The 24,308-nt window shown below is 46.9% G+C and overlaps 14 non-coding genes and 2 pseudogenes across 14 annotated transcripts; all 16 read right to left on the bottom strand.

Moving 5' to 3' along the window:
* Positions 1 to 1,286: 1,286 nt before the first annotated feature.
* LOC142284640 (U2 spliceosomal RNA) lies at positions 1,287 to 1,477 on the bottom strand. Its single transcript, XR_012746127.1, has one exon. It is a non-coding gene; the product is annotated as a U2 spliceosomal RNA (small nuclear RNA).
* A 1,387-nt stretch (positions 1,478 to 2,864) lies between these two features.
* On the bottom strand, positions 2,865 to 3,055 carry LOC142284639 (U2 spliceosomal RNA). Its single transcript, XR_012746126.1, has one exon. It is a non-coding gene; the product is annotated as a U2 spliceosomal RNA (small nuclear RNA).
* A 1,387-nt stretch (positions 3,056 to 4,442) lies between these two features.
* Positions 4,443 to 4,635, bottom strand: LOC142284611 (U2 spliceosomal RNA). The gene has a single exon (XR_012746105.1). It is a non-coding gene; the product is annotated as a U2 spliceosomal RNA (small nuclear RNA).
* A 701-nt stretch (positions 4,636 to 5,336) lies between these two features.
* On the bottom strand, positions 5,337 to 5,479 carry LOC142284619 (U2 spliceosomal RNA; annotated as a pseudogene).
* Positions 5,480 to 6,866: 1,387 nt separating this feature from the next.
* LOC142284638 (U2 spliceosomal RNA) lies at positions 6,867 to 7,057 on the bottom strand. Its single transcript, XR_012746125.1, has one exon. It is a non-coding gene; the product is annotated as a U2 spliceosomal RNA (small nuclear RNA).
* A 1,387-nt stretch (positions 7,058 to 8,444) lies between these two features.
* On the bottom strand, positions 8,445 to 8,635 carry LOC142284637 (U2 spliceosomal RNA). Its single transcript, XR_012746124.1, has one exon. It is a non-coding gene; the product is annotated as a U2 spliceosomal RNA (small nuclear RNA).
* A 1,387-nt stretch (positions 8,636 to 10,022) lies between these two features.
* Positions 10,023 to 10,213, bottom strand: LOC142284635 (U2 spliceosomal RNA). The gene has a single exon (XR_012746122.1). It is a non-coding gene; the product is annotated as a U2 spliceosomal RNA (small nuclear RNA).
* A 1,387-nt stretch (positions 10,214 to 11,600) lies between these two features.
* Positions 11,601 to 11,791, bottom strand: LOC142284634 (U2 spliceosomal RNA). The gene has a single exon (XR_012746121.1). It is a non-coding gene; the product is annotated as a U2 spliceosomal RNA (small nuclear RNA).
* Positions 11,792 to 13,178: 1,387 nt separating this feature from the next.
* LOC142284633 (U2 spliceosomal RNA) lies at positions 13,179 to 13,369 on the bottom strand. The gene has a single exon (XR_012746120.1). It is a non-coding gene; the product is annotated as a U2 spliceosomal RNA (small nuclear RNA).
* A 1,387-nt stretch (positions 13,370 to 14,756) lies between these two features.
* Positions 14,757 to 14,947, bottom strand: LOC142284632 (U2 spliceosomal RNA). Its single transcript, XR_012746119.1, has one exon. It is a non-coding gene; the product is annotated as a U2 spliceosomal RNA (small nuclear RNA).
* Positions 14,948 to 16,334: 1,387 nt separating this feature from the next.
* LOC142284631 (U2 spliceosomal RNA) lies at positions 16,335 to 16,525 on the bottom strand. Its single transcript, XR_012746118.1, has one exon. It is a non-coding gene; the product is annotated as a U2 spliceosomal RNA (small nuclear RNA).
* Positions 16,526 to 17,912: 1,387 nt separating this feature from the next.
* LOC142284610 (U2 spliceosomal RNA) lies at positions 17,913 to 18,105 on the bottom strand. Its single transcript, XR_012746104.1, has one exon. It is a non-coding gene; the product is annotated as a U2 spliceosomal RNA (small nuclear RNA).
* Positions 18,106 to 18,793: 688 nt separating this feature from the next.
* Positions 18,794 to 18,920, bottom strand: LOC142284620 (U2 spliceosomal RNA; annotated as a pseudogene).
* Positions 18,921 to 20,307: 1,387 nt separating this feature from the next.
* Positions 20,308 to 20,498, bottom strand: LOC142284630 (U2 spliceosomal RNA). Its single transcript, XR_012746117.1, has one exon. It is a non-coding gene; the product is annotated as a U2 spliceosomal RNA (small nuclear RNA).
* Positions 20,499 to 21,885: 1,387 nt separating this feature from the next.
* On the bottom strand, positions 21,886 to 22,076 carry LOC142284629 (U2 spliceosomal RNA). The gene has a single exon (XR_012746116.1). It is a non-coding gene; the product is annotated as a U2 spliceosomal RNA (small nuclear RNA).
* A 1,387-nt stretch (positions 22,077 to 23,463) lies between these two features.
* Positions 23,464 to 23,654, bottom strand: LOC142284628 (U2 spliceosomal RNA). Its single transcript, XR_012746115.1, has one exon. It is a non-coding gene; the product is annotated as a U2 spliceosomal RNA (small nuclear RNA).
* Between the last annotated feature and the right edge of the window lie 654 nt (positions 23,655 to 24,308).

Genomic DNA, 24,308 nt, shown 5'->3' with positions numbered 1-24,308 from the left:
TTTTGTCACCCAAGCCAACCCTTGAAAAGGCTGCTTTGCAGAGCAAAAACAAGAAGAATGGTGCGTTTTGCAGCCGCCGCCCACTGCAATGAATCTGAATAACTCCTCCTTTAGGGCGCAAGCAACTCCCCTCCCCCTTGCAGTCTTTCCAATTCACGATACAAAAAGACGGACAGGACAGGTTGCCTGACTTTCCGTCACTGCCACCCTTTGCCATCCTTACCCGTAGAAAGCCCTTTCATCATCCCCAAACCCTAATCTTTTCCCTTTCCTTCCCAGCCCCCAAACCCTGCCCTCTGTACCTTTCTCACCACCCGCTTCCCTTCTCCTGTCATCCCCCTACCACCCGGGAAAAAAAGAGATTGCCCCCTCCTTCCACTAGCCCACCCTCCCACCCAAAGAACAACTTCTTCTGCGCAGCTTGTTTTCTAGGCAGCAGCGCTATTGTGATGTCATCGGGGGGCATTGTGACAAGCCGCCAGTGTTCCGTCTCTTCATGTTGTGCACAGTTCAAACGGAAAATACATCAACAGGCAGACTACAGAAAAGCTTACTATCAAAGGTTAGAGGGGGGCTTTCTCAGAGGGCTTTTTACAGTTTTTCTATTCCCAATTAGCCGTTTAAGTGTACTTATTGAAAGTAGTAATTCTTTCATAGGCCGCCCTTTCTTAGTATTTGACGTTCCTTATATTGCGGTATGAGGCTTCGCAGTAGGTTGCAAACATTCATCACCCATGACTGTCCCCAATTGAGCTCAGAAGCTCAATGTCTATCATGACCTCTCTTTTAGAATGTCCAAGAGCAAGCAAACTATTCCTCCAGGAGAGGGCGCCAACAGACTACTAAAGAGATCATCATTACTCAAAGAAAACCCCAAAAACCAATGCATGATAGGAATAAACAGGTAACTTTCTTTGGAGTGGAAGCGGAGAGATCGCACCAGATGCCAATTCTAGATCTTATCACACCTGTGGTCACTGCAGCAGCAGGTGAATCCACTTTGTCCAAAAGGGATCTATTCCATTCAATTGCAAATGATCTAGATAAGACAGAGAACTGCAGCACGGGGACATAGCCGAGTTGGTCAGGTTGAGTGGTGATGAGTTTGCTATTTGGATGAATAAAGAAAGTCAAAAGTGTGAAAGATAAAAAACAAAAGGAGGAAGTGTGAAAAGTGAATGGGCCAAATTGAGGTGCATATGAAGACGTATGCTTTCTTCCAATTCATTAAATCGGGCTAATATGAATCAGGTGAATTGAGTTCTGCTTTTGGAAACTGGGTTAAGAAGGGGTGCACCGTTCCTGGAGGTACTGCAATACCAGGTCAATGCGTGGAGTGGACAGAGCAAGCTCTTTTTCCATCTCCCTGTTCTAAAAATCCATTTAATATATGGTCCCCAGATAGGGGACGTATCAGATATTAAACTGATAAGAACAGATACTACACTTGATCTTAGCCAAAAGGCCGAGAAGCGATAACCAGAATTGGTTTGGGCCTCGAGTGGCACCCTGGCCTATGCCGGACACATCTTAGGGAGAGAGAGCGAGAGGGAGACAAACCCACGCCTACACAAGACATTTTGTCACCCAAGCCAACCCTTGAAAAGGCTGCTTTGCAGAGCAAAAACAAGAAGAATGGTGCGTTTTGCAGCCGCCGCCCACTGCAATGAATCTGAATAACTCCTCCTTTAGGGCGCAAGCAACTCCCCTCCCCCTTGCAGTCTTTCCAATTCACGATACAAAAAGACGGACAGGACAGGTTGCCTGACTTTCCGTCACTGCCACCCTTTGCCATCCTTACCCGTAGAAAGCCCTTTCATCATCCCCAAACCCTAATCTTTTCCCTTTCCTTCCCAGCCCCCAAACCCTGCCCTCTGTACCTTTCTCACCACCCGCTTCCCTTCTCCTGTCATCCCCCTACCACCCGGGAAAAAAAGAGATTGCCCCCTCCTTCCACTAGCCCACCCTCCCACCCAAAGAACAACTTCTTCTGCGCAGCTTGTTTTCTAGGCAGCAGCGCTATTGTGATGTCATCGGGGGGCATTGTGACAAGCCGCCAGTGTTCCGTCTCTTCATGTTGTGCACAGTTCAAACGGAAAATACATCAACAGGCAGACTACAGAAAAGCTTACTATCAAAGGTTAGAGGGGGGCTTTCTCAGAGGGCTTTTTACAGTTTTTCTATTCCCAATTAGCCGTTTAAGTGTACTTATTGAAAGTAGTAATTCTTTCATAGGCCGCCCTTTCTTAGTATTTGACGTTCCTTATATTGCGGTATGAGGCTTCGCAGTAGGTTGCAAACATTCATCACCCATGACTGTCCCCAATTGAGCTCAGAAGCTCAATGTCTATCATGACCTCTCTTTTAGAATGTCCAAGAGCAAGCAAACTATTCCTCCAGGAGAGGGCGCCAACAGACTACTAAAGAGATCATCATTACTCAAAGAAAACCCCAAAAACCAATGCATGATAGGAATAAACAGGTAACTTTCTTTGGAGTGGAAGCGGAGAGATCGCACCAGATGCCAATTCTAGATCTTATCACACCTGTGGTCACTGCAGCAGCAGGTGAATCCACTTTGTCCAAAAGGGATCTATTCCATTCAATTGCAAATGATCTAGATAAGACAGAGAACTGCAGCACGGGGACATAGCCGAGTTGGTCAGGTTGAGTGGTGATGAGTTTGCTATTTGGATGAATAAAGAAAGTCAAAAGTGTGAAAGATAAAAAACAAAAGGAGGAAGTGTGAAAAGTGAATGGGCCAAATTGAGGTGCATATGAAGACGTATGCTTTCTTCCAATTCATTAAATCGGGCTAATATGAATCAGGTGAATTGAGTTCTGCTTTTGGAAACTGGGTTAAGAAGGGGTGCACCGTTCCTGGAGGTACTGCAATACCAGGTCAATGCGTGGAGTGGACAGAGCAAGCTCTTTTTCCATCTCCCTGTTCTAAAAATCCATTTAATATATGGTCCCCAGATAGGGGACGTATCAGATATTAAACTGATAAGAACAGATACTACACTTGATCTTAGCCAAAAGGCCGAGAAGCGATAACCAGAATTGGTTTGGGCCTCGAGTGGCACCCTGGCCTATGCCGGACACATCTTAGGGAGAGAGAGCGAGAGGGAGACAAACCCACGCCTACACAAGACATTTTGTCACCCAAGCCAACCCTTGAAAAGGCTGCTTTGCAGAGCAAAAACAAGAAGAATGGTGCGTTTTGCAGCCGCCGCCCACTGCAATGAATCTGAATAACTCCTCCTTTAGGGCGCAAGCAACTCCCCTCCCCCTTGCAGTCTTTCCAATTCACGATACAAAAAGACGGACAGGACAGGTTGCCTGACTTTCCGTCACTGCCACCCTTTGCCATCCTTACCCGTAGAAAGCCCTTTCATCATCCCCAAACCCTAATCTTTTCCCTTTCCTTCCCAGCCCCCAAACCCTGCCCTCTGTACCTTTCTCACCACCCGCTTCCCTTCTCCTGTCATCCCCCTACCACCCGGGAAAAAAAGAGATTGCCCCCTCCTTCCACTAGCCCACCCTCCCACCCAAAGAACAACTTCTTCTGTGCAGCTTGTTTTCTAGGCAGCAGCGCTATTGTGATGTCATCGGGGGGCATTGTGACAAGCCGCCAGTGTTCCGTCTCTTCATGTTGTGCACAGTTCAAACGGAAAATACATCAACAGGCAGACTACAGAAAAGCTTACTATCAAAGGTTAGAGGGGGGCTTTCTCAGAGGGCTTTTTACAGTTTTTCTATTCCCAATTAGCCGTTTAAGTGTACTTATTGAAAGTAGTAATTCTTTCATAGGCCGCCCTTTCTTAGTATTTGACGTTCCTTATATTGCGGTATGAGGCTTCGCAGTAGGTTGCAAACATTCATCACCCATGACTGTCCCCAATTGAGCTCAGAAGCTCAATGTCTATCATGACCTCTCTTTTAGAATGTCCAAGAGCAAGCAAACTATTCCTCCAGGAGAGGGCGCCAACAGACTACTAAAGAGATCATCATTACTCAAAGAAAACCCCAAAAACCAATGCATGATAGGAATAAACAGGTAACTTTCTTTGGAGTGGAAGCGGAGAGATCGCACCAGATGCCAATTCTAGATCTTATCACACCTGTGGTCACTGCAGCAGCAGGTGAATCCACTTTGTCCAAAAGGGATCTATTCCATTCAATTGCAAATGATCTAGATAAGACAGAGAACTGCAGCACGGGGACATAGCCGAGTTGGTCAGGTTGAGTGGTGATGAGTTTGCTATTTGGATGAATAAAGAAAGTCAAAAGTGTGAAAGATAAAAAACAAAAGGAGGAAGTGTGAAAAGTGAATGGGCCAAATTGAGGTGCATATGAAGACGTATGCTTTCTTCCAATTCATTAAATCGGGCTAATATGAATCAGGTGAATTGAGTTCTGCTTTTGGAAACTGGGTTAAGAAGGGGTGCACCGTTCCTGGAGGTACTGCAATACCAGGTCAATGCGTGGAGTGGACAGAGCAAGCTCTTTTTCCATCTCCCTGTTCTAAAAATCCATTTAATATATGGTCCCCAGATAGGGGACGTATCAGATATTAAACTGATAAGAACAGATTTTTGATTTAATGAAGCTTTCCAAAGCACCGCAAAAAATGCATGACCAAAGTCACACCAAAAACAGTGCAAAGGCTAGGATTCGTGTGGACCCCTCCGTGAGGAGAGGGTCCCCAAAAATCAACCCCGTCCCTCCGAGCCAGAAGGCCACAGCAAGGGTCAGGGATCTTCGGTGCTCCCCCAAGCCGAAGCCTGGTTGAGCCTTGTCGTTGCTCCCAGCGTCCACCCAGGCATCTTACCCAAGTGGAGTAGAGAGCTACTAGTTGTTGGTTTCGCAGCCGAAACTGCCCGGACCGTCAACCGGTGTTGGTTTCTCAGCCCAAGGCTAACCGGACCTCCAACCGGGTGTTGGTTTCTCAGCCGAAGCTGACCCGGACCTCCAACCGGGTGTTGGTTTCTCAGCCGAAGCTGACCCGGACCTCCAACCGGGTGTTGGTTTCTCAGCCAAAGCTGACCCAGACCTCCAACCGGGTGTTGGTTTCTCAGCCCAAAGCTGAACGGACCTCCGACCATGATTATAAAAATTTCCCTTCCTAGCCAGAAGGCCGGGATAGAGCAATATGCTCAGAAAGTATGAAAAGGCAAGGTACGGTGTGCTACAGAGCCCAAGGCTCGCCGGGGTCCCAAGCCAGCAAGCTCAGACTCACTCCAGGGTCGTCAATCCTGGGGCACATTGCACCATAGCCCCCACACTTACTCAGTCTAATAGCCTCGATCCTGGTAGGGCCATGGTTTCCTCTAGATGGATATACTATCCTCCCAAAGTACTAACAAGCGCAACCTTCCAGTGTGCATTGCATCATTGTACTAAGGTGGCCGGAGCCTTAAACCACCTTTTCGAACAGATACTACACTTGATCTTAGCCAAAAGGCCGAGAAGCGATAACCAGAATTGGTTTGGGCCTCGAGTGGCACCCTGGCCTATGCCGGACACATCTTAGGGAGAGAGAGCGAGAGGGAGACAAACCCACGCCTACACAAGACATTTTGTCACCCAAGCCAACCCTTGAAAAGGCTGCTTTGCAGAGCAAAAACAAGAAGAATGGTGCGTTTTGCAGCCGCCGCCCACTGCAATGAATCTGAATAACTCCTCCTTTAGGGCGCAAGCAACTCCCCTCCCCCTTGCAGTCTTTCCAATTCACGATACAAAAAGACGGACAGGACAGGTTGCCTGACTTTCCGTCACTGCCACCCTTTGCCATCCTTACCCGTAGAAAGCCCTTTCATCATCCCCAAACCCTAATCTTTTCCCTTTCCTTCCCAGCCCCCAAACCCTGCCCTCTGTACCTTTCTCACCACCCGCTTCCCTTCTCCTGTCATCCCCCTACCACCCGGGAAAAAAAGAGATTGCCCCCTCCTTCCACTAGCCCACCCTCCCACCCAAAGAACAACTTCTTCTGCGCAGCTTGTTTTCTAGGCAGCAGCGCTATTGTGATGTCATCGGGGGGCATTGTGACAAGCCGCCAGTGTTCCGTCTCTTCATGTTGTGCACAGTTCAAACGGAAAATACATCAACAGGCAGACTACAGAAAAGCTTACTATCAAAGGTTAGAGGGGGGCTTTCTCAGAGGGCTTTTTACAGTTTTTCTATTCCCAATTAGCCGTTTAAGTGTACTTATTGAAAGTAGTAATTCTTTCATAGGCCGCCCTTTCTTAGTATTTGACGTTCCTTATATTGCGGTATGAGGCTTCGCAGTAGGTTGCAAACATTCATCACCCATGACTGTCCCCAATTGAGCTCAGAAGCTCAATGTCTATCATGACCTCTCTTTTAGAATGTCCAAGAGCAAGCAAACTATTCCTCCAGGAGAGGGCGCCAACAGACTACTAAAGAGATCATCATTACTCAAAGAAAACCCCAAAAACCAATGCATGATAGGAATAAACAGGTAACTTTCTTTGGAGTGGAAGCGGAGAGATCGCACCAGATGCCAATTCTAGATCTTATCACACCTGTGGTCACTGCAGCAGCAGGTGAATCCACTTTGTCCAAAAGGGATCTATTCCATTCAATTGCAAATGATCTAGATAAGACAGAGAACTGCAGCACGGGGACATAGCCGAGTTGGTCAGGTTGAGTGGTGATGAGTTTGCTATTTGGATGAATAAAGAAAGTCAAAAGTGTGAAAGATAAAAAACAAAAGGAGGAAGTGTGAAAAGTGAATGGGCCAAATTGAGGTGCATATGAAGACGTATGCTTTCTTCCAATTCATTAAATCGGGCTAATATGAATCAGGTGAATTGAGTTCTGCTTTTGGAAACTGGGTTAAGAAGGGGTGCACCGTTCCTGGAGGTACTGCAATACCAGGTCAATGCGTGGAGTGGACAGAGCAAGCTCTTTTTCCATCTCCCTGTTCTAAAAATCCATTTAATATATGGTCCCCAGATAGGGGACGTATCAGATATTAAACTGATAAGAACAGATACTACACTTGATCTTAGCCAAAAGGCCGAGAAGCGATAACCAGAATTGGTTTGGGCCTCGAGTGGCACCCTGGCCTATGCCGGACACATCTTAGGGAGAGAGAGCGAGAGGGAGACAAACCCACGCCTACACAAGACATTTTGTCACCCAAGCCAACCCTTGAAAAGGCTGCTTTGCAGAGCAAAAACAAGAAGAATGGTGCGTTTTGCAGCCGCCGCCCACTGCAATGAATCTGAATAACTCCTCCTTTAGGGCGCAAGCAACTCCCCTCCCCCTTGCAGTCTTTCCAATTCACGATACAAAAAGACGGACAGGACAGGTTGCCTGACTTTCCGTCACTGCCACCCTTTGCCATCCTTACCCGTAGAAAGCCCTTTCATCATCCCCAAACCCTAATCTTTTCCCTTTCCTTCCCAGCCCCCAAACCCTGCCCTCTGTACCTTTCTCACCACCCGCTTCCCTTCTCCTGTCATCCCCCTACCACCCGGGAAAAAAAGAGATTGCCCCCTCCTTCCACTAGCCCACCCTCCCACCCAAAGAACAACTTCTTCTGCGCAGCTTGTTTTCTAGGCAGCAGCGCTATTGTGATGTCATCGGGGGGCATTGTGACAAGCCGCCAGTGTTCCGTCTCTTCATGTTGTGCACAGTTCAAACGGAAAATACATCAACAGGCAGACTACAGAAAAGCTTACTATCAAAGGTTAGAGGGGGGCTTTCTCAGAGGGCTTTTTACAGTTTTTCTATTCCCAATTAGCCGTTTAAGTGTACTTATTGAAAGTAGTAATTCTTTCATAGGCCGCCCTTTCTTAGTATTTGACGTTCCTTATATTGCGGTATGAGGCTTCGCAGTAGGTTGCAAACATTCATCACCCATGACTGTCCCCAATTGAGCTCAGAAGCTCAATGTCTATCATGACCTCTCTTTTAGAATGTCCAAGAGCAAGCAAACTATTCCTCCAGGAGAGGGCGCCAACAGACTACTAAAGAGATCATCATTACTCAAAGAAAACCCCAAAAACCAATGCATGATAGGAATAAACAGGTAACTTTCTTTGGAGTGGAAGCGGAGAGATCGCACCAGATGCCAATTCTAGATCTTATCACACCTGTGGTCACTGCAGCAGCAGGTGAATCCACTTTGTCCAAAAGGGATCTATTCCATTCAATTGCAAATGATCTAGATAAGACAGAGAACTGCAGCACGGGGACATAGACGAGTTGGTCAGGTTGAGTGGTGATGAGTTTGCTATTTGGATGAATAAAGAAAGTCAAAAGTGTGAAAGATAAAAAACAAAAGGAGGAAGTGTGAAAAGTGAATGGGCCAAATTGAGGTGCATATGAAGACGTATGCTTTCTTCCAATTCATTAAATCGGGCTAATATGAATCAGGTGAATTGAGTTCTGCTTTTGGAAACTGGGTTAAGAAGGGGTGCACCGTTCCTGGAGGTACTGCAATACCAGGTCAATGCGTGGAGTGGACAGAGCAAGCTCTTTTTCCATCTCCCTGTTCTAAAAATCCATTTAATATATGGTCCCCAGATAGGGGACGTATCAGATATTAAACTGATAAGAACAGATACTACACTTGATCTTAGCCAAAAGGCCGAGAAGCGATAACCAGAATTGGTTTGGGCCTCGAGTGGCACCCTGGCCTATGCCGGACACATCTTAGGGAGAGAGAGCGAGAGGGAGACAAACCCACGCCTACACAAGACATTTTGTCACCCAAGCCAACCCTTGAAAAGGCTGCTTTGCAGAGCAAAAACAAGAAGAATGGTGCGTTTTGCAGCCGCCGCCCACTGCAATGAATCTGAATAACTCCTCCTTTAGGGCGCAAGCAACTCCCCTCCCCCTTGCAGTCTTTCCAATTCACGATACAAAAAGACGGACAGGACAGGTTGCCTGACTTTCCGTCACTGCCACCCTTTGCCATCCTTACCCGTAGAAAGCCCTTTCATCATCCCCAAACCCTAATCTTTTCCCTTTCCTTCCCAGCCCCCAAACCCTGCCCTCTGTACCTTTCTCACCACCCGCTTCCCTTCTCCTGTCATCCCCCTACCACCCGGGAAAAAAAGAGATTGCCCCCTCCTTCCACTAGCCCACCCTCCCACCCAAAGAACAACTTCTTCTGCGCAGCTTGTTTTCTAGGCAGCAGCGCTATTGTGATGTCATCGGGGGGCATTGTGACAAGCCGCCAGTGTTCCGTCTCTTCATGTTGTGCACAGTTCAAACGGAAAATACATCAACAGGCAGACTACAGAAAAGCTTACTATCAAAGGTTAGAGGGGGGCTTTCTCAGAGGGCTTTTTACAGTTTTTCTATTCCCAATTAGCCGTTTAAGTGTACTTATTGAAAGTAGTAATTCTTTCATAGGCCGCCCTTTCTTAGTATTTGACGTTCCTTATATTGCGGTATGAGGCTTCGCAGTAGGTTGCAAACATTCATCACCCATGACTGTCCCCAATTGAGCTCAGAAGCTCAATGTCTATCATGACCTCTCTTTTAGAATGTCCAAGAGCAAGCAAACTATTCCTCCAGGAGAGGGCGCCAACAGACTACTAAAGAGATCATCATTACTCAAAGAAAACCCCAAAAACCAATGCATGATAGGAATAAACAGGTAACTTTCTTTGGAGTGGAAGCGGAGAGATCGCACCAGATGCCAATTCTAGATCTTATCACACCTGTGGTCACTGCAGCAGCAGGTGAATCCACTTTGTCCAAAAGGGATCTATTCCATTCAATTGCAAATGATCTAGATAAGACAGAGAACTGCAGCACGGGGACATAGCCGAGTTGGTCAGGTTGAGTGGTGATGAGTTTGCTATTTGGATGAATAAAGAAAGTCAAAAGTGTGAAAGATAAAAAACAAAAGGAGGAAGTGTGAAAAGTGAATGGGCCAAATTGAGGTGCATATGAAGACGTATGCTTTCTTCCAATTCATTAAATCGGGCTAATATGAATCAGGTGAATTGAGTTCTGCTTTTGGAAACTGGGTTAAGAAGGGGTGCACCGTTCCTGGAGGTACTGCAATACCAGGTCAATGCGTGGAGTGGACAGAGCAAGCTCTTTTTCCATCTCCCTGTTCTAAAAATCCATTTAATATATGGTCCCCAGATAGGGGACGTATCAGATATTAAACTGATAAGAACAGATACTACACTTGATCTTAGCCAAAAGGCCGAGAAGCGATAACCAGAATTGGTTTGGGCCTCGAGTGGCACCCTGGCCTATGCCGGACACATCTTAGGGAGAGAGAGCGAGAGGGAGACAAACCCACGCCTACACAAGACATTTTGTCACCCAAGCCAACCCTTGAAAAGGCTGCTTTGCAGAGCAAAAACAAGAAGAATGGTGCGTTTTGCAGCCGCCGCCCACTGCAATGAATCTGAATAACTCCTCCTTTAGGGCGCAAGCAACTCCCCTCCCCCTTGCAGTCTTTCCAATTCACGATACAAAAAGACGGACAGGACAGGTTGCCTGACTTTCCGTCACTGCCACCCTTTGCCATCCTTACCCGTAGAAAGCCCTTTCATCATCCCCAAACCCTAATCTTTTCCCTTTCCTTCCCAGCCCCCAAACCCTGCCCTCTGTACCTTTCTCACCACCCGCTTCCCTTCTCCTGTCATCCCCCTACCACCCGGGAAAAAAAGAGATTGCCCCCTCCTTCCACTAGCCCACCCTCCCACCCAAAGAACAACTTCTTCTGCGCAGCTTGTTTTCTAGGCAGCAGCGCTATTGTGATGTCATCGGGGGGCATTGTGACAAGCCGCCAGTGTTCCGTCTCTTCATGTTGTGCACAGTTCAAACGGAAAATACATCAACAGGCAGACTACAGAAAAGCTTACTATCAAAGGTTAGAGGGGGGCTTTCTCAGAGGGCTTTTTACAGTTTTTCTATTCCCAATTAGCCGTTTAAGTGTACTTATTGAAAGTAGTAATTCTTTCATAGGCCGCCCTTTCTTAGTATTTGACGTTCCTTATATTGCGGTATGAGGCTTCGCAGTAGGTTGCAAACATTCATCACCCATGACTGTCCCCAATTGAGCTCAGAAGCTCAATGTCTATCATGACCTCTCTTTTAGAATGTCCAAGAGCAAGCAAACTATTCCTCCAGGAGAGGGCGCCAACAGACTACTAAAGAGATCATCATTACTCAAAGAAAACCCCAAAAACCAATGCATGATAGGAATAAACAGGTAACTTTCTTTGGAGTGGAAGCGGAGAGATCGCACCAGATGCCAATTCTAGATCTTATCACACCTGTGGTCACTGCAGCAGCAGGTGAATCCACTTTGTCCAAAAGGGATCTATTCCATTCAATTGCAAATGATCTAGATAAGACAGAGAACTGCAGCACGGGGACATAGCCGAGTTGGTCAGGTTGAGTGGTGATGAGTTTGCTATTTGGATGAATAAAGAAAGTCAAAAGTGTGAAAGATAAAAAACAAAAGGAGGAAGTGTGAAAAGTGAATGGGCCAAATTGAGGTGCATATGAAGACGTATGCTTTCTTCCAATTCATTAAATCGGGCTAATATGAATCAGGTGAATTGAGTTCTGCTTTTGGAAACTGGGTTAAGAAGGGGTGCACCGTTCCTGGAGGTACTGCAATACCAGGTCAATGCGTGGAGTGGACAGAGCAAGCTCTTTTTCCATCTCCCTGTTCTAAAAATCCATTTAATATATGGTCCCCAGATAGGGGACGTATCAGATATTAAACTGATAAGAACAGATACTACACTTGATCTTAGCCAAAAGGCCGAGAAGCGATAACCAGAATTGGTTTGGGCCTCGAGTGGCACCCTGGCCTATGCCGGACACATCTTAGGGAGAGAGAGCGAGAGGGAGACAAACCCACGCCTACACAAGACATTTTGTCACCCAAGCCAACCCTTGAAAAGGCTGCTTTGCAGAGCAAAAACAAGAAGAATGGTGCGTTTTGCAGCCGCCGCCCACTGCAATGAATCTGAATAACTCCTCCTTTAGGGCGCAAGCAACTCCCCTCCCCCTTGCAGTCTTTCCAATTCACGATACAAAAAGACGGACAGGACAGGTTGCCTGACTTTCCGTCACTGCCACCCTTTGCCATCCTTACCCGTAGAAAGCCCTTTCATCATCCCCAAACCCTAATCTTTTCCCTTTCCTTCCCAGCCCCCAAACCCTGCCCTCTGTACCTTTCTCACCACCCGCTTCCCTTCTCCTGTCATCCCCCTACCACCCGGGAAAAAAAGAGATTGCCCCCTCCTTCCACTAGCCCACCCTCCCACCCAAAGAACAACTTCTTCTGCGCAGCTTGTTTTCTAGGCAGCAGCGCTATTGTGATGTCATCGGGGGGCATTGTGACAAGCCGCCAGTGTTCCGTCTCTTCATGTTGTGCACAGTTCAAACGGAAAATACATCAACAGGCAGACTACAGAAAAGCTTACTATCAAAGGTTAGAGGGGGGCTTTCTCAGAGGGCTTTTTACAGTTTTTCTATTCCCAATTAGCCGTTTAAGTGTACTTATTGAAAGTAGTAATTCTTTCATAGGCCGCCCTTTCTTAGTATTTGACGTTCCTTATATTGCGGTATGAGGCTTCGCAGTAGGTTGCAAACATTCATCACCCATGACTGTCCCCAATTGAGCTCAGAAGCTCAATGTCTATCATGACCTCTCTTTTAGAATGTCCAAGAGCAAGCAAACTATTCCTCCAGGAGAGGGCGCCAACAGACTACTAAAGAGATCATCATTACTCAAAGAAAACCCCAAAAACCAATGCATGATAGGAATAAACAGGTAACTTTCTTTGGAGTGGAAGCGGAGAGATCGCACCAGATGCCAATTCTAGATCTTATCACACCTGTGGTCACTGCAGCAGCAGGTGAATCCACTTTGTCCAAAAGGGATCTATTCCATTCAATTGCAAATGATCTAGATAAGACAGAGAACTGCAGCACGGGGACATAGCCGAGTTGGTCAGGTTGAGTGGTGATGAGTTTGCTATTTGGATGAATAAAGAAAGTCAAAAGTGTGAAAGATAAAAAACAAAAGGAGGAAGTGTGAAAAGTGAATGGGCCAAATTGAGGTGCATATGAAGACGTATGCTTTCTTCCAATTCATTAAATCGGGCTAATATGAATCAGGTGAATTGAGTTCTGCTTTTGGAAACTGGGTTAAGAAGGGGTGCACCGTTCCTGGAGGTACTGCAATACCAGGTCAATGCGTGGAGTGGACAGAGCAAGCTCTTTTTCCATCTCCCTGTTCTAAAAATCCATTTAATATATGGTCCCCAGATAGGGGACGTATCAGATATTAAACTGATAAGAACAGATACTACACTTGATCTTAGCCAAAAGGCCGAGAAGCGATAACCAGAATTGGTTTGGGCCTCGAGTGGCACCCTGGCCTATGCCGGACACATCTTAGGGAGAGAGAGCGAGAGGGAGACAAACCCACGCCTACACAAGACATTTTGTCACCCAAGCCAACCCTTGAAAAGGCTGCTTTGCAGAGCAAAAACAAGAAGAATGGTGCGTTTTGCAGCCGCCGCCCACTGCAATGAATCTGAATAACTCCTCCTTTAGGGCGCAAGCAACTCCCCTCCCCCTTGCAGTCTTTCCAATTCACGATACAAAAAGACGGACAGGACAGGTTGCCTGACTTTCCGTCACTGCCACCCTTTGCCATCCTTACCCGTAGAAAGCCCTTTCATCATCCCCAAACCCTAATCTTTTCCCTTTCCTTCCCAGCCCCCAAATCCTGCCCTCTGTACCTTTCTCACCACCCGCTTCCCTTCTCCTGTCATCCCCCTACCACCCGGGAAAAAAAGAGATTGCCCCCTCCTTCCACTAGCCCACCCTCCCACCCAAAGAACAACTTCTTCTGCGCAGCTTGTTTTCTAGGCAGCAGCGCTATTGTGATGTCATCGGGGGGCATTGTGACAAGCCGCCAGTGTTCCGTCTCTTCATGTTGTGCACAGTTCAAACGGAAAATACATCAACAGGCAGACTACAGAAAAGCTTACTATCAAAGGTTAGAGGGGGGCTTTCTCAGAGGGCTTTTTACAGTTTTTCTATTCCCAATTAGCCGTTTAAGTGTACTTATTGAAAGTAGTAATTCTTTCATAGGCCGCCCTTTCTTAGTATTTGACGTTCCTTATATTGCGGTATGAGGCTTCGCAGTAGGTTGCAAACATTCATCACCCATGACTGTCCCCAATTGAGCTCAGAAGCTCAATGTCTATCATGACCTCTCTTTTAGAATGTCCAAGAGCAAGCAAACTATTCCTCCAGGAGAGGGCGCCAACAGACTACTAAAGAGATCATCATTACTCAAAGAAAACCCCAAAAACCAATGCATGATAGGAATAAACAGGTAACTTTCTTTGGAGTGGAAGCGGAGAGATCGCACCAGATGCCAATTCTAGATCTTATCACACCTGTGGTCACTGCAGCAGCAGGTGAATCCACTTTGTCCAAAAGGGATCTATTCCATTCAATTGCAAATGATCTAGATAAGACAGAGAACTGCAGCACGGGGACATAGCCGAGTTGGTCAGGTTGAGTGGTGATGAGTTTGCTATTTGGATGAATAAAGAAAGTCAAAAGTGTGAAAGATAAAAAACAAAAGGAGGAAGTGTGAAAAGTGAATGGGCCAAATTGAGGTGCATATGAAGACGTATGCTTTCTTCCAATTCATTAAATCGGGCTAATATGAATCAGGTGAATTGAGTTCTGCTTTTGGAAACTGGGTTAAGAAGGGGTGCACCGTTCCTGGAGGTACTGCAATACCAGGTCAATGCGTGGAGTGGACAGAGCAAGCTCTTTTTCCATCTCCCTGTTCTAAAAATCCATTTAATATATGGTCCCCAGATAGGGGACGTATCAGATATTAAACTGATAAGAACAGATACTACACTTGATCTTAGCCAAAAGGCCGAGAAGCGATAACCAGAATTGGTTTGGGCCTCGAGTGGCACCCTGGCCTATGCCGGACACATCTTAGGGAGAGAGAGCGAGAGGGAGACAAACCCACGCCTACACAAGACATTTTGTCACCCAAGCCAACCCTTGAAAAGGCTGCTTTGCAGAGCAAAAACAAGAAGAATGGTGCGTTTTGCAGCCGCCGCCCACTGCAATGAATCTGAATAACTCCTCCTTTAGGGCGCAAGCAACTCCCCTCCCCCTTGCAGTCTTTCCAATTCACGATACAAAAAGACGGACAGGACAGGTTGCCTGACTTTCCGTCACTGCCACCCTTTGCCATCCTTACCCGTAGAAAGCCCTTTCATCATCCCCAAACCCTAATCTTTTCCCTTTCCTTCCCAGCCCCCAAACCCTGCCCTCTGTACCTTTCTCACCACCCGCTTCCCTTCTCCTGTCATCCCCCTACCACCCGGGAAAAAAAGAGATTGCCCCCTCCTTCCACTAGCCCACCCTCCCACCCAAAGAACAACTTCTTCTGCGCAGCTTGTTTTCTAGGCAGCAGCGCTATTGTGATGTCATCGGGGGGCATTGTGACAAGCCGCCAGTGTTCCGTCTCTTCATGTTGTGCACAGTTCAAACGGAAAATACATCAACAGGCAGACTACAGAAAAGCTTACTATCAAAGGTTAGAGGGGGGCTTTCTCAGAGGGCTTTTTACAGTTTTTCTATTCCCAATTAGCCGTTTAAGTGTACTTATTGAAAGTAGTAATTCTTTCATAGGCCGCCCTTTCTTAGTATTTGACGTTCCTTATATTGCGGTATGAGGCTTCGCAGTAGGTTGCAAACATTCATCACCCATGACTGTCCCCAATTGAGCTCAGAAGCTCAATGTCTATCATGACCTCTCTTTTAGAATGTCCAAGAGCAAGCAAACTATTCCTCCAGGAGAGGGCGCCAACAGACTACTAAAGAGATCATCATTACTCAAAGAAAACCCCAAAAACCAATGCATGATAGGAATAAACAGGTAACTTTCTTTGGAGTGGAAGCGGAGAGATCGCACCAGATGCCAATTCTAGATCTTATCACACCTGTGGTCACTGCAGCAGCAGGTGAATCCACTTTGTCCAAAAGGGATCTATTCCATTCAATTGCAAATGATCTAGATAAGACAGAGAACTGCAGCACGGGGACATAGCCGAGTTGGTCAGGTTGAGTGGTGATGAGTTTGCTATTTGGATGAATAAAGAAAGTCAAAAGTGTGAAAGATAAAAAACAAAAGGAGGAAGTGTGAAAAGTGAATGGGCCAAATTGAGGTGCATATGAAGACGTATGCTTTCTTCCAATTCATTAAATCGGGCTAATATGAATCAGGTGAATTGAGTTCTGCTTTTGGAAACTGGGTTAAGAAGGGGTGCACCGTTCCTGGAGGTACTGCAATACCAGGTCAATGCGTGGAGTGGACAGAGCAAGCTCTTTTTCCATCTCCCTGTTCTAAAAATCCATTTAATATATGGTCCCCAGATAGGGGACGTATCAGATATTAAACTGATAAGAACAGATACTACACTTGATCTTAGCCAAAAGGCCGAGAAGCGATAACCAGAATTGGTTTGGGCCTCGAGTGGCACCCTGGCCTATGCCGGACACATCTTAGGGAGAGAGAGCGAGAGGGAGACAAACCCACGCCTACACAAGACATTTTGTCACCCAAGCCAACCCTTGAAAAGGCTGCTTTGCAGAGCAAAAACAAGAAGAATGGTGCGTTTTGCAGCCGCCGCCCACTGCAATGAATCTGAATAACTCCTCCTTTAGGGCGCAAGCAACTCCCCTCCCCCTTGCAGTCTTTCCAATTCACGATACAAAAAGACGGACAGGACAGGTTGCCTGACTTTCCGTCACTGCCACCCTTTGCCATCCTTACCCGTAGAAAGCCCTTTCATCATCCCCAAACCCTAATCTTTTCCCTTTCCTTCCCAGCCCCCAAACCCTGCCCTCTGTACCTTTCTCACCACCCGCTTCCCTTCTCCTGTCATCCCCCTACCACCCGGGAAAAAAAGAGATTGCCCCCTCCTTCCACTAGCCCACCCTCCCACCCAAAGAACAACTTCTTCTGCGCAGCTTGTTTTCTAGGCAGCAGCGCTATTGTGATGTCATCGGGGGGCATTGTGACAAGCCGCCAGTGTTCCGTCTCTTCATGTTGTGCACAGTTCAAACGGAAAATACATCAACAGGCAGACTACAGAAAAGCTTACTATCAAAGGTTAGAGGGGGGCTTTCTCAGAGGGCTTTTTACAGTTTTTCTATTCCCAATTAGCCGTTTAAGTGTACTTATTGAAAGTAGTAATTCTTTCATAGGCCGCCCTTTCTTAGTATTTGACGTTCCTTATATTGCGGTATGAGGCTTCGCAGTAGGTTGCAAACATTCATCACCCATGACTGTCCCCAATTGAGCTCAGAAGCTCAATGTCTATCATGACCTCTCTTTTAGAATGTCCAAGAGCAAGCAAACTATTCCTCCAGGAGAGGGCGCCAACAGACTACTAAAGAGATCATCATTACTCAAAGAAAACCCCAAAAACCAATGCATGATAGGAATAAACAGGTAACTTTCTTTGGAGTGGAAGCGGAGAGATCGCACCAGATGCCAATTCTAGATCTTATCACACCTGTGGTCACTGCAGCAGCAGGTGAATCCACTTTGTCCAAAAGGGATCTATTCCATTCAATTGCAAATGATCTAGATAAGACAGAGAACTGCAGCACGGGGACATAGCCGAGTTGGTCAGGTTGAGTGGTGATGAGTTTGCTATTTGGATGAATAAAGAAAGTCAAAAGTGTGAAAGATAAAAAACAAAAGGAGGAAGTGTGAAAAGTGAATGGGCCAAATTGAGGTGCATATGAAGACGTATGCTTTCTTCCAATTCATTAAATCGGGCTAATATGAATCAGGTGAATTGAGTTCTGCTTTTGGAAACTGGGTTAAGAAGGGGTGCACCGTTCCTGGAGGTACTGCAATACCAGGTCAATGCGTGGAGTGGACAGAGCAAGCTCTTTTTCCATCTCCCTGTTCTAAAAATCCATTTAATATATGGTCCCCAGATAGGGGACGTATCAGATATTAAACTGATAAGAACAGATTTTTGATTTAATGAAGCTTTCCAAAGCACCGCAAAAAATGCATGACCGAAGTCACACCAAAAACAGTGCAAAGGCTAGGATTCGTGTGGACCCCTCCGTGAGGAGAGGGTCCCCAAAAATCAACCCCGTCCCTCCGAGCCAGAAGGCCACAGCAAGGGTCAGGGATCTTCGGTGCTCCCCCAAGCCGAAGCCTGGTTGAGCCTTGTCGTTGCTCCCAGCGTCCACCCAGGCATCTTACCCAAGTGGAGTAGAGAGCTACTAGTTGTTGGTTTCGCAGCCGAAACTGCCCGGACCGTCAACCGGTGTTGGTTTCTCAGCCCAAGGCTAACCGGACCTCCAACCGGGTGTTGGTTTCTCAGCCGAAGCTGACCCGGACCTCCAACCGGGTGTTGGTTTCTCAGCCGAAGCTGACCCAGACCTCCAACCGGGTGTTGGTTTCTCAGCCGAAGCTGACCCGGACCTCCAACCGGGTGTTGGTTTCTCAGCCCAAAGCTGAACGGACCTCCGACCATGATTATAAAAATTTCCCTTCCTAGCCAGAAGGCCGGGATAGAGCAATATGCTCAGAAAGTATGAAAGGGCAAGGTACGGTGTGCTACAGAGCCCAAGGCTCGCCGGGGTCCCAAGCCAGCAAGCTCAGACTCACTCCAGGGTCGTCAGTCCTGGGGCACATTGCACCATAGCCCCCACACTTACTCAGTCTAATAGCCTCGATCCTGGTAGGGCCATGTTTTCCTCTAGATGAATATACTATACATCAAGAGTACTAGCAAGCGCAACCTTCCAGTGTGCATTGCATCTGCCGAGCCTCACAGATACTACACTTGATCTTAGCCAAAAGGCCGAGAAGCGATAACCAGAATTGGTTTGGGCCTCGAGTGGCACCCTGGCCTATGCCGGACACATCTTAGGGAGAGAGAGCGAGAGGGAGACAAACCCACGCCTACACAAGACATTTTGTCACCCAAGCCAACCCTTGAAAAGGCTGCTTTGCAGAGCAAAAACAAGAAGAATGGTGCGTTTTGCAGCCGCCGCCCACTGCAATGAATCTGAATAACTCCTCCTTTAGGGCGCAAGCAACTCCCCTCCCCCTTGCAGTCTTTCCAATTCACGATACAAAAAGACGGACAGGACAGGTTGCCTGACTTTCCGTCACTGCCACCCTTTGCCATCCTTACCCGTAGAAAGCCCTTTCATCATCCCCAAACCCTAATCTTTTCCCTTTCCTTCCCAGCCCCCAAACCCTGCCCTCTGTACCTTTCTCACCACCCGCTTCCCTTCTCCTGTCATCCCCCTACCACCCGGGAAAAAAAGAGATTGCCCCCTCCTTCCACTAGCCCACCCTCCCACCCAAAGAACAACTTCTTCTGCGCAGCTTGTTTTCTAGGCAGCAGCGCTATTGTGATGTCATCGGGGGGCATTGTGACAAGCCGCCAGTGTTCCGTCTCTTCATGTTGTGCACAGTTCAAACGGAAAATACATCAACAGGCAGACTACAGAAAAGCTTACTATCAAAGGTTAGAGGGGGGCTTTCTCAGAGGGCTTTTTACAGTTTTTCTATTCCCAATTAGCCGTTTAAGTGTACTTATTGAAAGTAGTAATTCTTTCATAGGCCGCCCTTTCTTAGTATTTGACGTTCCTTATATTGCGGTATGAGGCTTCGCAGTAGGTTGCAAACATTCATCACCCATGACTGTCCCCAATTGAGCTCAGAAGCTCAATGTCTATCATGACCTCTCTTTTAGAATGTCCAAGAGCAAGCAAACTATTCCTCCAGGAGAGGGCGCCAACAGACTACTAAAGAGATCATCATTACTCAAAGAAAACCCCAAAAACCAATGCATGATAGGAATAAACAGGTAACTTTCTTTGGAGTGGAAGCGGAGAGATCGCACCAGATGCCAATTCTAGATCTTATCACACCTGTGGTCACTGCAGCAGCAGGTGAATCCACTTTGTCCAAAAGGGATCTATTCCATTCAATTGCAAATGATCTAGATAAGACAGAGAACTGCAGCACGGGGACATAGCCGAGTTGGTCAGGTTGAGTGGTGATGAGTTTGCTATTTGGATGAATAAAGAAAGTCAAAAGTGTGAAAGATAAAAAACAAAAGGAGGAAGTGTGAAAAGTGAATGGGCCAAATTGAGGTGCATATGAAGACGTATGCTTTCTTCCAATTCATTAAATCGGGCTAATATGAATCAGGTGAATTGAGTTCTGCTTTTGGAAACTGGGTTAAGAAGGGGTGCACCGTTCCTGGAGGTACTGCAATACCAGGTCAATGCGTGGAGTGGACAGAGCAAGCTCTTTTTCCATCTCCCTGTTCTAAAAATCCATTTAATATATGGTCCCCAGATAGGGGACGTATCAGATATTAAACTGATAAGAACAGATACTACACTTGATCTTAGCCAAAAGGCCGAGAAGCGATAACCAGAATTGGTTTGGGCCTCGAGTGGCACCCTGGCCTATGCCGGACACATCTTAGGGAGAGAGAGCGAGAGGGAGACAAACCCACGCCTACACAAGACATTTTGTCACCCAAGCCAACCCTTGAAAAGGCTGCTTTGCAGAGCAAAAACAAGAAGAATGGTGCGTTTTGCAGCCGCCGCCCACTGCAATGAATCTGAATAACTCCTCCTTTAGGGCGCAAGCAACTCCCCTCCCCCTTGCAGTCTTTCCAATTCACGATACAAAAAGACGGACAGGACAGGTTGCCTGACTTTCCGTCACTGCCACCCTTTGCCATCCTTACCCGTAGAAAGCCCTTTCATCATCCCCAAACCCTAATCTTTTCCCTTTCCTTCCCAGCCCCCAAACCCTGCCCTCTGTACCTTTCTCACCACCCGCTTCCCTTCTCCTGTCATCCCCCTACCACCCGGGAAAAAAAGAGATTGCCCCCTCCTTCCACTAGCCCACCCTCCCACCCAAAGAACAACTTCTTCTGCGCAGCTTGTTTTCTAGGCAGCAGCGCTATTGTGATGTCATCGGGGGGCATTGTGACAAGCCGCCAGTGTTCCGTCTCTTCATGTTGTGCACAGTTCAAACGGAAAATACATCAACAGGCAGACTACAGAAAAGCTTACTATCAAAGGTTAGAGGGGGGCTTTCTCAGAGGGCTTTTTACAGTTTTTCTATTCCCAATTAGCCGTTTAAGTGTACTTATTGAAAGTAGTAATTCTTTCATAGGCCGCCCTTTCTTAGTATTTGACGTTCCTTATATTGCGGTATGAGGCTTCGCAGTAGGTTGCAAACATTCATCACCCATGACTGTCCCCAATTGAGCTCAGAAGCTCAATGTCTATCATGACCTCTCTTTTAGAATGTCCAAGAGCAAGCAAACTATTCCTCCAGGAGAGGGCGCCAACAGACTACTAAAGAGATCATCATTACTCAAAGAAAACCCCAAAAACCAATGCATGATAGGAATAAACAGGTAACTTTCTTTGGAGTGGAAGCGGAGAGATCGCACCAGATGCCAATTCTAGATCTTATCACACCTGTGGTCACTGCAGCAGCAGGTGAATCCACTTTGTCCAAAAGGGATCTATTCCATTCAATTGCAAATGATCTAGATAAGACAGAGAACTGCAGCACGGGGACATAGCCGAGTTGGTCAGGTTGAGTGGTGATGAGTTTGCTATTTGGATGAATAAAGAAAGTCAAAAGTGTGAAAGATAAAAAACAAAAGGAGGAAGTGTGAAAAGTGAATGGGCCAAATTGAGGTGCATATGAAGACGTATGCTTTCTTCCAATTCATTAAATCGGGCTAATATGAATCAGGTGAATTGAGTTCTGCTTTTGGAAACTGGGTTAAGAAGGGGTGCACCGTTCCTGGAGGTACTGCAATACCAGGTCAATGCGTGGAGTGGACAGAGCAAGCTCTTTTTCCATCTCCCTGTTCTAAAAATCCATTTAATATATGGTCCCCAGATAGGGGACGTATCAGATATTAAACTGATAAGAACAGATACTACACTTGATCTTAGCCAAAAGGCCGAGAAGCGATAACCAGAATTGGTTTGGGCCTCGAGTGGCACCCTGGCCTATGCCGGACACATCTTAGGGAGAGAGAGCGAGAGGGAGACAAACCCACGCCTACACAAGACATTTTGTCACCCAAGCCAACCCTTGAAAAGGCTGCTTTGCAGAGCAAAAACAAGAAGAATGGTGCGTTTTGCAGCCGCCGCCCACTGCAATGAATCTGAATAACTCCTCCTTTAGGGCGCAAGCAACTCCCCTCCCCCTTGCAGTCTTTCCAATTCACGATACAAAAAGACGGACAGGACAGGTTGCCTGACTTTCCGTCACTGCCACCCTTTGCCATCCTTACCCGTAGAAAGCCCTTTCATCATCCCCAAACCCTAATCTTTTCCCTTTCCTTCCCAGCCCCCAAACCCTGCCCTCTGTACCTTTCTCACCACCCGCTTCCCTTCTCCTGTCATCCCCCTACCACCCGGGAAAAAAAGAGATTGCCCCCTCCTTCCACTAGCCCACCCTCCCACCCAAAGAACAACTTCTTCTGCGCAGCTTGTTTTCTAGGCAGCAGCGCTATTGTGATGTCATCGGGGGGCATTGTGACAAGCCGCCAGTGTTCCGTCTCTTCATGTTGTGCACAGTTCAAACGGAAAATACATCAACAGGCAGACTACAGAAAAGCTTACTATCAAAGGTTAGAGGGGGGCTTTCTCAGAGGGCTTTTTACAGTTTTTCTATTCCCAATTAGCCGTTTAAGTGTACTTATTGAAAGTAGTAATTCTTTCATAGGCCGCCCTTTCTTAGTATTTGACGTTCCTTATATTGCGGTATGAGGCTTCGCAGTAGGTTGCAAACATTCATCACCCATGACTGTCCCCAATTGAGCTCAGAAGCTCAATGTCTATCATGACCTCTCTTTTAGAATGTCCAAGAGCAAGCAAACTATTCCTCCAGGAGAGGGCGCCAACAGACTACTAAAGAGATCATCATTACTCAAAGAAAACCCCAAAAACCAATGCATGATAGGAATAAACAGGTAACTTTCTTTGGAGTGGAAGCGGAGAGATCGCACCAGATGCCAATTCTAGATCTTATCACACCTGTGGTCACTGCAGCAGCAGGTGAATCCACTTTGTCCAAAAGGGATCTATTCCATTCAATTGCAAATGATCTAGATAAGACAGAGAACTGCAGCACGGGGACATAGCCGAGTTGGTCAGGTTGAGTGGTGATGAGTTTGCTATTTGGATGAATAAAGAAAGTCAAAAGTGTGAAAGATAAAAAACAAAAGGAGGAAGTGTGAAAAGTGAATGGGCCAAATTGAGGTGCATATGAAGACGTATGCTTTCTTCCAATTCATTAAATCGGGCTAATATGAATCAGGTGAATTGAGTTCTGCTTTTGGAAACTGGGTTAAGAAGGGGTGCACCGTTCCTGGAGGTACTGCAATACCAGGTCAATGCGTGGAGTGGACAGAGCAAGCTCTTTTTCCATCTCCCTGTTCTAAAAATCCATTTAATATATGGTCCCCAGATAGGGGACGTATCAGATATTAAACTGATAAGAACAGATACTACACTTGATCTTAGCCAAAAGGCCGAGAAGCGATAACCAGAATTGGTTTGGGCCTCGAGTGGCACCCTGGCCTATGCCGGACACATCTTAGGGAGAGAGAGCGAGAGGGAGACAAACCCACGCCTACACAAGACATTTTGTCACCCAAGCCAACCCTTGAAAAGGCTGCTTTGCAGAGCAAAAACAAGAAGAATGGTGCGTTTTGCAGCCGCCGCCCACTGCAATGAATCTGAATAACTCCTCCTTTAGGGCGCAAGCAACTCCCCTCCCCCTTGCAGTCTTTCCAATTCACGATACAAAAAGACGGACAGGACAGGTTGCCTGACTTTCCGTCACTGCCACCCTTTGCCATCCTTACCCGTAGAAAGCCCTTTCATCATCCCCAAACCCTAATCTTTTCCCTTTCCTTCCCAGCCCCCAAACCCTGCCCTCTGTACCTTTCTCACCACCCGCTTCCCTTCTCCTGTCATCCCCCTACCACCCGGGAAAAAAAGAGATTGCCCCCTCCTTCCACTAGCCCACCCTCCCACCCAAAGAACAACTTCTTCTGCGCAGCTTGTTTTCTAGGCAGCAGCGCTATTGTGATGTCATCGGGGGGCATTGTGACAAGCCGCCAGTGTTCCGTCTCTTCATGTTGTGCACAGTTCAAACGGAAAATACATCAACAGGCAGACTACAGAAAAGCTTA

Source organism: Anomaloglossus baeobatrachus, unplaced genomic scaffold, assembly GCF_048569485.1.
Source record: "Anomaloglossus baeobatrachus isolate aAnoBae1 unplaced genomic scaffold, aAnoBae1.hap1 Scaffold_572, whole genome shotgun sequence".
NCBI classification, from domain to species: Eukaryota; Metazoa; Chordata; class Amphibia; order Anura; family Aromobatidae; genus Anomaloglossus; species Anomaloglossus baeobatrachus.
This window is presented reverse-complemented; position numbering and strand designations above follow the sequence as displayed.